Source organism: Thalassophryne amazonica, chromosome 19 (assembly GCF_902500255.1).
Source record: "Thalassophryne amazonica chromosome 19, fThaAma1.1, whole genome shotgun sequence".
NCBI lineage: Eukaryota > Metazoa > Chordata > Actinopteri > Batrachoidiformes > Batrachoididae > Thalassophryne > Thalassophryne amazonica.
The window spans coordinates 65,224,677-65,239,112 of record NC_047121.1 but is presented as its reverse complement, the minus strand read 5'-3'; the positions used below and the strand labels follow the sequence as shown (position 1 = coordinate 65,239,112).

At 42.0% G+C, this 14,436-nt stretch overlaps 1 protein-coding gene across 1 annotated transcript in view; it reads left to right on the top strand.

Annotated features, from left to right (window-relative positions):
- The window catches only part of pgfb (placental growth factor b), a 40,218-nt gene that overhangs the window by 3,754 nt on the left and 22,028 nt on the right, over window positions 1-14,436 (top strand). The window lies entirely within an intron of this gene.

Below are 14,436 nucleotides of genomic sequence, written 5' to 3'. Positions count from 1 at the left end.
AACAACAACAATAACAAATGTTGTTTGTATATCATTTGTTATTGTTATTGCTGCACAGCGGACATGTGTAACCATAGCACAGGAGCAGTGGTGGTGGGTGGGGGGGGGGGGGGGGGATGCCAATGTTACCCATGCCCCCATCTCCCCTAATAACAACAATAAGCTCAAGGTGGCTGAGGCCTGGCACTCCACCGCTGATGCCTCTCATGTTCAGTGTAGAACCAGACCGCCACCGTGTCCATACACTGGCATCGCCACAGAGTCCAAACGGTCCACATGCACAAGACTGTCTCTGTCCAGCTCTTGAGGTTGGACAACGCAGAGCCTCTTTAGCCGGAGACTTAGCAGCTGTTGCTTTGCTGAGAATGAGTGGGAGCGGCATGGGATCACCACATCTCCTCTAATCCTCCTAATCAGCTCACGGCCTGCTTAGTCCAAACAGGAGTGACACAATCCAGGGCCCACGATACGGAGCAGGTTAAATGTCCCCCTGCTGAAGACTGACAGTGAATAAACAGCACAGTTCTGACATTCAGCAGCTTAAGTTGGAGGTCATTTTGTCAAAGTGGGAGTGTTATTTCACTTTATTTAAAGAGTGATTTGTAGTATCTAAGGAGGAATGCGCAAGTCCGTCTTTTAATCTTGAACTTGCCATTTCATTGCGAGAGCAAAACCGACTAAAAAAAAGAAGAGTCTGGATTCTGTTTCTGTAGCTAGTGAAGGTGAAAATGCTTCATTTTACTGAAGTGTTTTCTTTTGAGATTGGTTCATTTGGCTCTTTTGTCATGTATGAAGCTGGTATTAACATGCATCTAGAATGATGCGTGCACGGGCAGACAGTACAGACATGAATGCACCCAAGTCTCAGTGAGGACGGACTGGGACTCGACTCCTTAGGTGACATTCGGAGATAGTCAGGGTTGCCCCTTCACACATAACACGATTTAAGTCGACTAGCACACGAAGGAGCTGCCTCCAATGCCTCGTACACCTGTTGCTACAACTATTTGCACACACCAGTGGTTGAAAGACAGAGTGTGCCCTGTGAGAGCCCATTTGAGCCCTTTCACAGCAGGTGTCGGCCAAATTCCAGGTGAAACACACGAACATCTAACACCGCTCACTTGGCACTTAGAAAATGTGTGTCCATTCATGCTGTTAGCACAAAAACAGTCATTGGCTTTGCGAAAAGCCACACATGTGACCTGCATGTGTATTGCACGTGTGTCGTACTCCCCCCACTCTCCCCTGAAACACGTGGCGTATGTGTGGTTCGCGCCCTCCCCCCCGCTCCCCCAACACGTGGCATGCCGGGGGGTGGGCACGCTTGCATAAAATGCTGATATGTTTGCTGCACAGATATGATCACATGGGGGCCAGACAGGCAGGTCTGAGCGCACACAACACAGCGAGACGCCTGATAGCTGCTGACCAAAGACTCACTGACAGCTCACATAATACAGAAACACAGGGACACATTGGGGTGTGCGCTAGGCGGACCGGGGGTGTGGCCGCCAACAGCCACCACTGTTGAGATCTCTGGTTCTGGACGTCCCAGCTGGAGAACACATACCGTGCTTGGACGGACATGAACTTACAACTGTCCATTGTGACGCATGTGTGTCTGCTTGCTGTCCTCACATTTACATGCATAAAAACATATATTGCCATTGCGACAGGCTGCAGCGAGCGAGCGCACAGTGCGCACATTGACAGGCTGCCCCAGGTGATATGGTCTGTCAGACTATAACACACAGTGGGCGATCTGAATGTCACGTCACCCACGTGAGCTCTGTTCCGCATGACGTGGTGTCTGTCCTGTGGAGTGCCGTCCACAAGACATGCATGTCGGGTAGGACATGCACGCGGGTCTGGCTGGACATGCCATGCCAGTAGATGTGGACATGATGAGAGCGCCCTGCTTCATTCATGTCATTTCATGACTGTATGTCTGTGACCATGGGTCATCTACAGAGGAACAGACAGTTCATACTTGTATTGTCTGCTTGATAAGAGGGATTCAATAAAATGCTGTTTTTTTATGGAGTGTGGCTTTATTTTTTAAATACATCCATTTCCTTGTTGATTTCAGGCATTTTTCTGCACTGTTTACAGGACAGTGATGGTAGTGTACTGGTAAAGTTTCTGACTGGCAGTCAGAGCTTTTGTAAATTGCAAGTTCGAATCCCATGGGTGGCATGTATTTATTTATTTTTTTCATAGCAGCTGTGCGATGTGGTTACCCATGCTCCAGCTGTTCGCATTGTGTTCCCGCTGTGACGGTTTCATGCACAAAACCGTCGCAGCGGGATCGCTCACGCCTGCCCATCGGCACAATGTTTTCGTGGTTCGCGCATACAAGCTGTTGCGCTGTGATTCGCCCTGATTTGTACTTAATTGTACTATGTGTGAAGAGGCCCTAAAGGACAGCTGACACAACTTATATCCTCTACGTAATCAGAAGTATGTTCATTCACACACCAGTGGCATCGTGTTTAAGTGTGGCAGCAGGCAACAAAAACAGGCGAAGTGGATTCTTGTACAGTGAACTCTGTCCAATTTCCACTCAGGGCACTGAGTCAGTACAACAGAAATGGGAAGAATAAAAAGTGCTGGAGTCAATCAAGGCAAAATCAAACACCTCAAGAATGCTTTTAGAAAAGCCAAGGACTCTTTGGCAAGGAAATGGACTGGATGCTAGAAAACGGATCACTATTCTGTCAAGCTGAAGCAGTGGTTTTGGATTCTGACAATTGCAGACATAAAAGGTCCTTTTCAGATCCACCACTCATTGTCACCCATGGAATAATAATTTTAGTCGGTGCAGATCAGGGGTAACTGTGTGCAAAAGTAAGTGAACATGGACAGCTGGGTGCAAACTGCAGGAATCGGGACCGACTGCTCTCTGAACAGAAGCCTTTTAGCTTTAAATCTTAGCTTTGTGGAAAAGTGTAGCAAAAATATGGAAGAAGCATTCTGCACACACGGTGGCGCACGCGCAAAAACAATCGTATAATGGAAATCACACGTATTCAGGCGTAATCAGAAATAATCAGTTACAATCTTATATAGCTGATATAACATAGTATCATATATAAAAACTGCAACAAATGTTGACTATGATTTTACAAAATTGGGCCGATTTTCTCATTAATGAGATTGGGGTGGAAGTCTGGATGCAAACCAGCAACCTGCAGTGACAATGAATGTATTTGGTACTAGGTTTTATTTTAGGATGCTTGGGTACCACAGGAATGACTTTGTCAAACTAACATTTACTTAGGGTGACAAAGATGAGGAGTATCATTTGTGTTGTGAGGGAATGTCAGGTGCAACATCTTGGCTTCAGTGTTGAGGACCCCAACAGCTTCACTTGGCTGTGGCAGATCAGTGGTTACTTTCAAGAATGAGGGATTAATCGGTTGTCTGCCTGAGTGGTTGCCACCCAGGACCCAGGGTATTTCCATTTGGTGGTGAATGCAGCAGTGTCTGGCTCAAGTGCATGCTCTCACACCTGACCCATTTATGGCTGTGAACATCATGGAATGATTTAACTAATGGTACAACATGCATCTTTAATAAAAAAAAATAAAATAAATAAATCTAAGAATTTGGCCATATTATATTATTTCACTGGTGATGAAAGTTCCAAATTGCCTTTGGCATGCCATCGCTTCTTAACTTCCTATTAATGATCATAAGTGGCTCCAGCTGGGAGCTTCTCTGTGCCAATTTTTTAAAAATAAAATAGAGTTGATTTGACAACACTTACTGGACTGAACAGAACACTACAACAAGTAAGTCCAAGGAGCTCAGTGCAGAGCAGAGAAAGAGGATCACAGATTTACACATCAGGAATGTCTCTTGGAGCCATTTCTAAACAACTGCAAATTCCAAGGTTATCAGTTCAAATAATCCTGCGGAAGTTAATGGGAAATGTAGCCACTTCGCCAAGGAGGTTTTGTTTAATAAATAAACATGTGTTTCATTTTGTAAAACATGGAATATTTGAAAAAAACAATTGCTGAAAGTCTCCTGGAGGCAAAGCCGTGGGAAGAAGGAGTGCGGAGGGTGCTGCATTAACTCCCGGTGGGTTGGAGAAGAGTTAAGATTTTAAATAAACTCCAAAATCAGTAAGACGGGACACATCTGTTTGTGTCTGTGTGCAAGGTTGGGTAGGATTACTTTGAAAGAATACATGTGGATTACATGTATGTATGTACATACATTTGGATTACTTGTAATCTGATTACTTTTGGATTACATTTCAAAGTAATCCTACCCAACCTTGTCTGTGTGAGAGGTGGTCAAACCACCTGTTTGTTGCACGCCTCTGCAGCGTGCAAACAAACAAATTTTTAAAATGTGAAACTAATAGACAACTTGAAGCTACATGTGAGAGAGTAACTGTAGAGATGAAGCCATTCTCTCAGGGCTAATAAAGTAAAAAGGCACAAAAGTCTCATAAACAGTGTACAGTGCATCTGGAAAGTATTCACAGAGCTTCACTTTTCCCACATTTTGTTATGTTACAGCCTTAGTCCAAAATGGATAAAATTGGTTTTTTTTCTCAAAATTCAACACACATTACCCCAAAATGACAATGTGAAAAAGTTTGTTTTGTTTGTTTTTTTAGATTTTTGCAAATTATTTTTGCAATCATGAGTTTGGGGAGCAGGAGGGGGGAAGCCGCTCTGGTTGTGAGACAGTGTTTTGTTTTGTTTTTTTGAGAGTGTCACAGAAAACAGACTTCAGCATGAGTTGTGGGTGAACAGCAACTCTTCCTTTTGTTGGTGTTAAATAAAAGTCCTGGATTGCAGCAGCTACGTCTTTGTGGATCTACACAGCCCAACCGGCACTGACTGGCAAGTATGTCACTTTCTGCCACATATAGTACTTTGGGTTCACGTGATGTGTTTGTTATGCATTCACAGATTGTCCGCAAATCAGCTGCAAAGCAGATGTAATAAAAATGCTTTATTTGTGGCCAATTTGTATGTATTCGCTACAACATATTTTAATTCGTGATGTGGACATGATGGGCACGATATATATCTGTTTTACACACTGTCCCAGTCCGCTGCCAAGCCGCAAATCCCTGTCAGTTGCGGATATCAGCGGTTAACGGCAGATATACAGCGCATAGAGTGAGTATGTATTGTGTATGAATTGAGTATATATGAAGTATGTAAGGCAGATGCCATCCGCATCCAGATTTTTGAGCAGCTCAAAAATCCTGGCTGCGGACATGCATGCCTCTGTGGATGATCACGGACGTGTTCGGATGATGGCCAGCTCATACAGGCATGTTACACGGATATTGCAGATGTTTGGCGAATATGGGCCAATTTTGTGCGCAATCCATATCTAAATCCTCCTAAACGCCAGTGGGACAGGGCCCTAAGAACTGGAATGTGTGGTCCCTTCAGTTCTGCTGGCTTCTAAACCTCATCCTTCCAAAAATGCCTGCACTGAGTTAGCGAGTATGCATCTAACATACCATTGCTCTGTTCTTCTCTCATGAGATGCTGGAATCTCTGGTTTCTTTAATTCTGCTGGCTCATCCACTTGCTCATAAACTCATCTGCTTAGACTCAAACAAGTTGTACAATTGACAGCAGCTGCTCACAGTAGTGCAGACCCTTGGGATGCTGACATCCATCTTCTTCCCCTCAACCTTCCAAAAACACATTCCACAGCTATGCATGCACGGCATTCTGCAATTGTCCCTGATCTTTAGTAGGATGCCTTCTGTCAGGGTTTCCCTTTATTAGCCAACTCAAGAGTGGGTATGCAGGATGTTCTAAGAATGTAATGGCAGTAAATAAATTAGGAAAAATAACCATTAAACTCATTTCTGTTAGCTTCTCGGGGTCATCACAGTTGACTTGGCACAAGATTTAAACTGTATGTACTTGGTGATGCAAATCCACAAATTCCCTGTCATAACTGACATTATCTCCTGACATTATCTTGATTACTTTCTACAGTTTTGAATGTAGTATAATTCCACATTTCTTCCTATAGCCTCATGATATCTTTAATTTAGGTTATGATAAGATATTCCTTTACTAGTGCAATAGTAGAGAAATATATGCAAGAATCAGATGGTTCATTCCAAGCACTCCACATGGGTAATGCACCCCTTCCCCCCCCCCCCGCAATGGGGGAGACGTTTGATCAGTTGACCATCGGACCCTAGGTGATATGAAATGATATTAAATACTCTCCCCCTCTACCACTCTTTATGCTGTTAGCAATTACAGACGTTCTTCTGTGTCCCTCTGATAGTGGGACGTAAAGTTGCTCTTCAGGTCTTGCAGCACATGCTGGTGCCCACTTCCATGACACTACAGAACCACCCTGGGTCCTGGATGGCAACTACCTGGTCCATCCCCACTTCTTAAAAGTAACCATCTGCCTGTTACAGTCAGGTGAAACATGGCCTTCCTTTCTGAGGTCCTCAACACTGGGGCACCTACGTACTGGATCAGAACCAGAAGAATGCAGAACATGATTAAAAAAAGTGACGTAACTGATGTTACCTTATACGTAAAGTGATACTCATCTGAATCTCACTAAAATTCCAGTGGTACCAACGGATCTTCCAAAGAGCTCTAGTACCAAACACATCCAGCCTTAGATCATTGGTTGGTGCCCATGTCTCACAACTACACAATTTCTAACTGCTTCATTAAAAAAAATAAGCTCAACGCAAAGTGTGAGATATGTCCCCGCTCATATATTAAGTTAGTGAAGGGTTTTATAGCAGAGGTGATAATGAAGAATGTAAATTATTTCTATAGTGAAATGCTGGTGCTTTAAAAGGTTTGTGAAAGATTAAATATGTGGTGCTCTCATCCTCATTTTCCGAAGGATACTCCTTCTAGCTTTCCCCAATACACCACCAAGAAATGGTTATAATCAGACATGGTGTTCTTTAGTTATTGCGCAGAAACAAAAATCATGATGGTGTCCATAGCGACCATACTGGGAAATGGACAGCGGCTATTTTTGACAGTAGCCTTCTTCTAGCTTTCCACAATACCCCACCAAGAAATGGTTAGAATCAGACATGGCATTCTTTAGTTACTGCGCAGAAACAAAAATCAAGATGGCGCCCATAGCGGCCATATTGGAAAATGGATGGCAGCTATTTTTGACAGTAGCTTTCTTCTAGCTTTCCACAATACCCCACCAAGAAATGGTTAGAATCAGACATGGCATTCTTTAGTTACTGCGCAGAAACAAAAATCAAGATGGCACCCATAGCGGCCATATTAGAAAATGGATGGCGGCTATATTTGACAGTAGCCTTCTTCTAGCTTTCCACAATACCCCACCAAGAAATGGTTAGAATCAGACATGGCATTCTTTAGTTACTGCGCAGAAACAAAAATCAAGATGGCGCCCATAGTGGCCATATTGGAAAATGGATGGCAGCTATTTTTGACAGTAGCTTTCTTCTAGCTTTCCACAATACCCCACCAAGAAATGGTTAGAATCAGACATGGCATTCTTTAGTTACTGCGCAGAAACAAAAATCAAGATGGCACCCATAGTGGCCATATTAGAAAATGGATGGCGGCTATATTTGACAGTAGCCTTCTTCTAGCTTTCCACAATACCCCACCAAGAAATGGTTAGAATCAGACATGGCATTCTTTAGTTACTGCGCAGAAACAAAAATCAAGATGGCGCCCATAGCGGCCATATTGGAAAATGGTTGGTGGCTATTTTTGACAGTAACCTTCCTCTGGCTTTCCCCAACATACTTTCCACAATACCCCACCAAGAAATGGTTAGAATCAGACATGGTTATAATCAGACATAACATTCTTTAGTTAACGTGCGCTAACAAAAAGTTAAGAGTCCATCCAGGGTGAGAACATAATGCCCCCCAACTTCAATAAGTTGGAGCATAAAAAAGGAGCCATTCTAGTGACACAGATTGCAGTGTTCTGAGTGGACACCTCTAACATGTATAGGTGGGGAACGTAACCTTATTTGGTCATTTGGATATAGATGTAATATACATATACGAGTGCTATTTTGGAGGTTTGCACATTTATGCAATTACAAGTGTTTGCTAAATCTGGTGTTGCGTGTTCATACAAGCCCATCCACCCCCCCCCCCCCCCCCCCCCAAGAGAAATATAGCAGAAAATTTCAGATGTTTCTGAAAATGTTCCTCCATGAGGCTCATTGTGAATAAACAATGATTGTTTTGGTCGCTTAAAAAATTTGTTCATTCACCTTCAATCCGTTTCTATAACAAAAATCGCAAACTGCAGCCACATCAGTCTTTAATCATCACCCGAGAAACAGATTAGGTAAATGTGCTACATCGTCAGCAAACATGCAGCGGTTATATTAGTGGTTTGAAGTCACAGAGGCAAAAAGAAAAGCTCTGCCTTCCATTGTAATGTGATACTCTTCTGTGTCAGCACCCGCAGTAAACCGTCAGACTGGAAAGGCAAACACTGAACATGTGGTCGGGAATCCTCTTTCATAAAGTCTTTCTTCTCGCTGTCACGCCTACAGCCACCGTCAGCGGCTTTGATGCATGCAGGCGTTTATGTGCGCTGTGAAGACGATGACAGAGTTGACTTTGAGTGCTGAAGAGATTTAAGGCTTCCCTGTGGGTGGTTTGCATCTTTGTCTTCCATAAACGTGTGATAAAATCAGTCATAAATTCCAACATGAATTATTCCTGAAGTTGTTCCTAACAGTGATGTAACACTGTCTCTGCTGTAAGCTGCGACAACACGTTTGGTGGTTTCATTCCACAGAAGATGCGCTAAACAGTGAACCTTTGTAAACAGCAGTAAAGACGTAATCAGTGGTGTTTGTGGTCAGTGTGTAGAAAGTGGCTTTCGTCTGAGATGTATGTACATAAAACCTCCAATAAAAGAGTAAAAATATAAGGTCTATTAGAAAAGTATCCAACCTTTCCACCCTCTCGTCGATTTTTTCATTGTTTAGGAATGGCTCAGAGACTGCTGCTTTGTTTGATCAAAATTTTTTCAAAAGCTGTAAGGCACAACTGAGTGGACACCATTCGCTAAATTCAGCTGGTTTTCGGTAAAAATGTTAACGGCTGATGAGAGATTTTGGTCTGGTAGTGTCGCCGTAAGGACGGCCCACGGCGCCTGACGGCGATCTGCACTTCGAGGTGGCAGCGTCTCGCCGTTTCAAGTTGAAAACTTCCACATTTCAGGCTCTGATGATCCAGGAAGTCGTCAGAGAACAGAGAACTTTCAGAAGAAGTCGGCATGAGGAGTATATTCGGACATTCCATTGTTAACGGACATTTTGTAATGAAAGAACGTGCGGGCAGAGTCGCATGTCGGGCCGGACCCGACCGCGGGGGGTCGCGACAGGAAAAACACCTCCGTTGGAAACCTTAACGAACAAGTTGGAACATGCCCAAGCTGTTAAACAATTTCTCAGTTACTCACTTGTTGAAAGCCATCAAAAGCCGCCTGAATTTTACAAATGGTTTTCAACACGGAGGTGTTTTTCCTGTCGCGGCGCACACAGATTCGCCGAGTGGTCACGGAAACGACTCGGCAAATTTGCGCGCACGTCTTTCATTACAAAATGTCCTTAAACAGTGGAATGTCTGCATAAAGTCCTCATGCCGGCCTCTTCTGAATCTTCTCTGTTCTCTCACGACGTCCTGGGTGAATTAAGCCTTAAATTAGGATGTTTTCAGGTCGAAACAGGCCGACGACGGCGCCTGGAAGTGCTGCGCGACATCCCGCTGCGTGGGAAGTCCTTACAGCGACAGAAACACCCCATAATCTCTCATCAGCCGTTAAACTTTTCACCGAAAACCAGCGAAATTTCTCGAATAGTGTCCACTCGGATATTCCTCACAGGTCCAGAAAAAATTTTGATAAAGCAACGCGCGCCATCTCGAGCAGCGTGTGAAACAAAGGAATTCAGCCGAGAGGGCGGGACCACATCTCACTCAAGGCCTGCCCACAGGGAAATGACGTCACCGACGCGTGAAAAAACTCACGCATGTGCACGAGGGTTCAAGCATGATTGGTGTAATCGCACGTCATTCAAATCCATATAGTAAAAATAAAAATGTCGGTTTCTTATCTAATACACCTCGTATATCACTATATTTAATAAGGCAAAGGATGTCTTAATTTTAAAAAGTGATGTCTCCAGGTAGGGTTATGCAGACAGTGGCTTCAGCGTCTGTGTTGGTGAGGAATGCTTCACTAACCCTTCAGGGATGCTGCTGTGATCTCTAATAGATCCCTGAATGCAACACTTGAGAATGTGAGTGAGGAGTCGGAGTGTCTGTGTTTGGGATTGATGTGGATCAAGACTAAGATCAGAAGATGCAGGAGAATGAAGGTCCAGGTCTTCTAGTCCGTGGTGCTTCCTGTGCCACTGTATGTCTGTGAGACTTGGACACCAACCATGTGATGACTTGCTGTCTTTGGTACTGGGTCTCTTTGAAAAGACCTTTGTGACATAATGAGCACTGAAGTAAGACTTGTGGGACATACAACCCGCTGTGAAGACCTCTGTGACAACTAATATTACATGTGAAAAGAACTTGGTGACATATGAAGTGCTGTAGAAAGACCTTTGTGATGTATAAGGTGCTGCAGTCAGACAGACGGTTACTTAGAGAGACTGACATGGAGGCTCAGATGAGCATTGTGAGCTCACAGGAGCCTCAGTGTTGAGGACCTCAGCACATCAGTAGCCTCAGCATTCTGAGATAGTAGTTTTGGATTTTTTTGTTACTTGGGACTGTGTGCTCATGATTGTTTCTCACTGCCAGTTGGAATATTAAAGGAATTTGTTTTTTTGCATTCAACCCTTTGTGTCCTGGCTGCCATACATCTTAGGGTCCTATTTAGTCTTGCTCGTGGCTTAACCACAACACAAAAATATTGAACACCCTTACTTAAATGTATTTAATACTTCATACAAAAGTCTCAGAACGCAGCAGATAGATGGTTACTTGAGAGAGGTGGAGGAGGACTGGTTGTATGCTTGGGTGGTTGCGCTCCAGGACCCAGAGCAGTTCTGTGGCATGGCAGAGGTGGCAATATAGACTCTAGATACATAGATAGATAGATAGATAGATATTCCTGCCTTAGTCATGATGTTATGTGGCAAGACTTGAAATGTGCTTTATCTGAAATCAGAAGCTGAGAGAAACCATGTGGTTGAGTCCTGTTTGACAGTCACATGCACACTCTGTGTGAAGCTGTTCATTCTCCTGTAACACTCTGAGTCTGACAGACTGTGGAAGCACCTGGGTTTCCCTCGGAAACAATGGCCTCATGATCACCCCCGTCACCGAGGCTGTCCAACTGCCATCCACCGGTTATTTTGATCACATTCCTCGACGCTTTATGCAGACGTATTCTTAGCACCTCCTTTATTAGTGGAGTGTTCCGGGTGTGTTTGTGTGTGTGTGTGTGTGTGTGTGTGTGTGTGCGTGTGTGAGAGAGACAGCTGCAGCTCTATGTGAATATTTTGTGCTTACATCTGTGATGCATTCAGAAGATGAAAAAAAGACTGGCCAAAATAAATGAATAAACAACATATTCTGATTATGAAATCACTGCCTTTATTGTAGAGATAAAACTAACTTTTATTAGTTACTGATGAATGAATTAAAAAAAAGAGATTTTTTATGAGTAATCAATTAAAATGTAATAAAATTGTTCAAGAAAATCATATCAGTCACACTGTGTCCGAACCGAAGGAGACAGCAAAAGTTTACTTGTTACCAATTGGACAAAATTTAACCAACAGAGCCATTTGGTTTTAGACCACGACTCAAAACCAGTCTGTCACAAACATTTCCATTTTATCCACAGACATCTTTCCAATTAAAACCAATTTGCCATTCCTGTAGAGTGGTTTAAAACCAGTTCAAAAATGGATATCTATCAGTTGTTACCCCATTTAAAGCACTTTAAAACCCCTTTAACCCTAACCCTTTAAACTAGTCCACCCTTGGAGTAGAACAGATTAAAACAAGATTATCTCTAATCTTACCAGATTACAGACAGTTTATCATATCTAATGGATACAATGAGCTCTCTCTCTCTCTCTCTCTCTCTCTCTCTCTCTCTATATATATATATATATATATATATATATATATATATATATATATATATATACACACTCAACAAAAATATAAACGCAACACTTTTGGTTTTGCTCCCATTTTGTATGAGATGAACTCAAAGATCTATATATATATATATATATATATATATATATATATATATATATAAAATCTCAATCTAACCAGATTACAGACAGTTCAGGTTGCGTTAGTGCTGGTGTACAGGTGTCTGCATGCAGGTAACAATGAGATAATAATATTGTTTAAACCACGTTGTTTAAAAGCAGAAAATGCGCCCATCCTCTGTGTCAAACCACTTAATCTACATTAAAACACAAAAGGAGCAAAATCTCTTGCATTTTCCAGCATTTGATTAATTAATTATTTAAACTCTGCTTTATTGTTTTAGTAATTTTTACTTTTTTAAAAAGCAGATGAAATGCATAAATGCAACAGACCCTCGACCAACCACTAGAAGAAACAATTCATTTCTTCAGATTTGGATCACAAAAGTCTGATTTCAGCCCAAAGCCTATGAAACTGTCCAACAGTTATCAAAGATTATCAATTTTGAATCTCTCTCCTGCGAAAATGGTTTATTATTCAAGTTTTTCTTCTGTTAAACAAAAAAATAAATATATAACTGGCTTTCGCAGCATGTGTTTGACAGCTGTTGGCAACAAAAATAAGGCAGCTTTCTTTACATTCTGCATGTGAGGAGATGACACGGGTACAGGTGCTTCCTTTACATCAGCAGCAGCTCCAAAACAATACTCAGTCAAACATCTGACATCTGTATCACAACTGTGCATCTTATTCTGCAAAATAACTTCTCACATTTACTTGGAAGGAAATCGGAAAACTGCTTTTGTCTTTCGTTATACTGTTTAAGAATTAAAAAAATAGAAACTTTTTTGGGACAATGTTGATAAGGGGGAAAACAGCTCATAATTAAAGCTAAACGGCCATTCATGTTTCACAAAATGGGCAAAATTTAGTTTCTACTGAAATCACATCATTATAATGTCTGTTTATTTTTAAAGCGTGTTGCAAAATTACAGCTCATTTTAATGCTCAGAACATATTTACTTTGGGGGAATTCCATAAAGAATTTCTTATTTTCCTTTTAATGCTGTCTGTAGGAGGATGTGCACGTACACATGCATGAGGTTACCTGAAGTTACCTTTGACCTTGTGTGAGGCGCCTGCACGCTAACGCTTGTAAGACGTCTTGTAAATCACTTCAGAGTGATTACCTGGTTTCCGAAACAGCGTTGTTAGATTTAGCAGTGTTTATTTCTCACTAACTTTTACAAAACAAATGAGAAACATAATAAGAAATAAGCTGTATCGGCATGTTTTCCACATTTTGAATCCTTTTGTTCAAGAGAGCAGCCAGTGACAACACCGGCCGCTCTGTACTCTGATTGGCTGTCGCCATGTGCTTCCCAGCATCCCTCACACAAGCTGGACGAAGCCCCCACGTGATCTATGATGTTATAATAGACTGTACGGGTCGCTACTGGAAGTAGTTCAAGGCCACATGTTCATTAGAAATTTTTTTCCATCAGGAGAACGATTTATCCATTTCTTTCTAGACGATGTAAATTTTGATCATATTTGCAATGTCATATTATGAATCCCCTATTTAAAGGCTAATACATAAAATTATAGCTATGCAAAAGAAAATTATTTTTACGACTTAAATCTTAGAAAGCTCAGTGGTATACCTTTAAGAAATGTTTTATTATGAACAAAATCTTCATAATGTAGATACAAGTCCAACATTTCCCATTTCTTGTATCTTCTGAAGCCTTCAATGTTGTAAATGAAATAAACTGACAAGCAATCTCATTTCAATAGATGGAACCTCAAAACCACACATATGTTGAGAAAGACGGACACGTGGCCTGTGGGCCTCACATTGGGAAGCTTTGCTGAAATATATCTGTGAGAACACAGAAATACAGGAGCAAGAAGATTGTGCTGCGGTATATCTGTTTATTTTTCTTTTTGGCATAACTACCGTGAAATAATCACACAAGACCATCTTATTTCTATGATTCAAAGCTTTGTTTTAGCTAAAGATGGTTGGTCTCTCTATTTATGTTGTAACCATCTCGACCATCGCTCTTCTCTCTCTCTCTCTCTCTCTCTCTCTCTCTCTCTCTCTCCAGTTGTTGTTTCAGCTTGTAGCCAAATCAACAAGTGGATGTGACGACCACAAGCAAAAGCTGGGAGAAGTCAAAAGAAATTACTTACCAGATGAGACTGTAAAAACGCTGTGTGCTGCTCTTGCATTTTCCAGACAATTT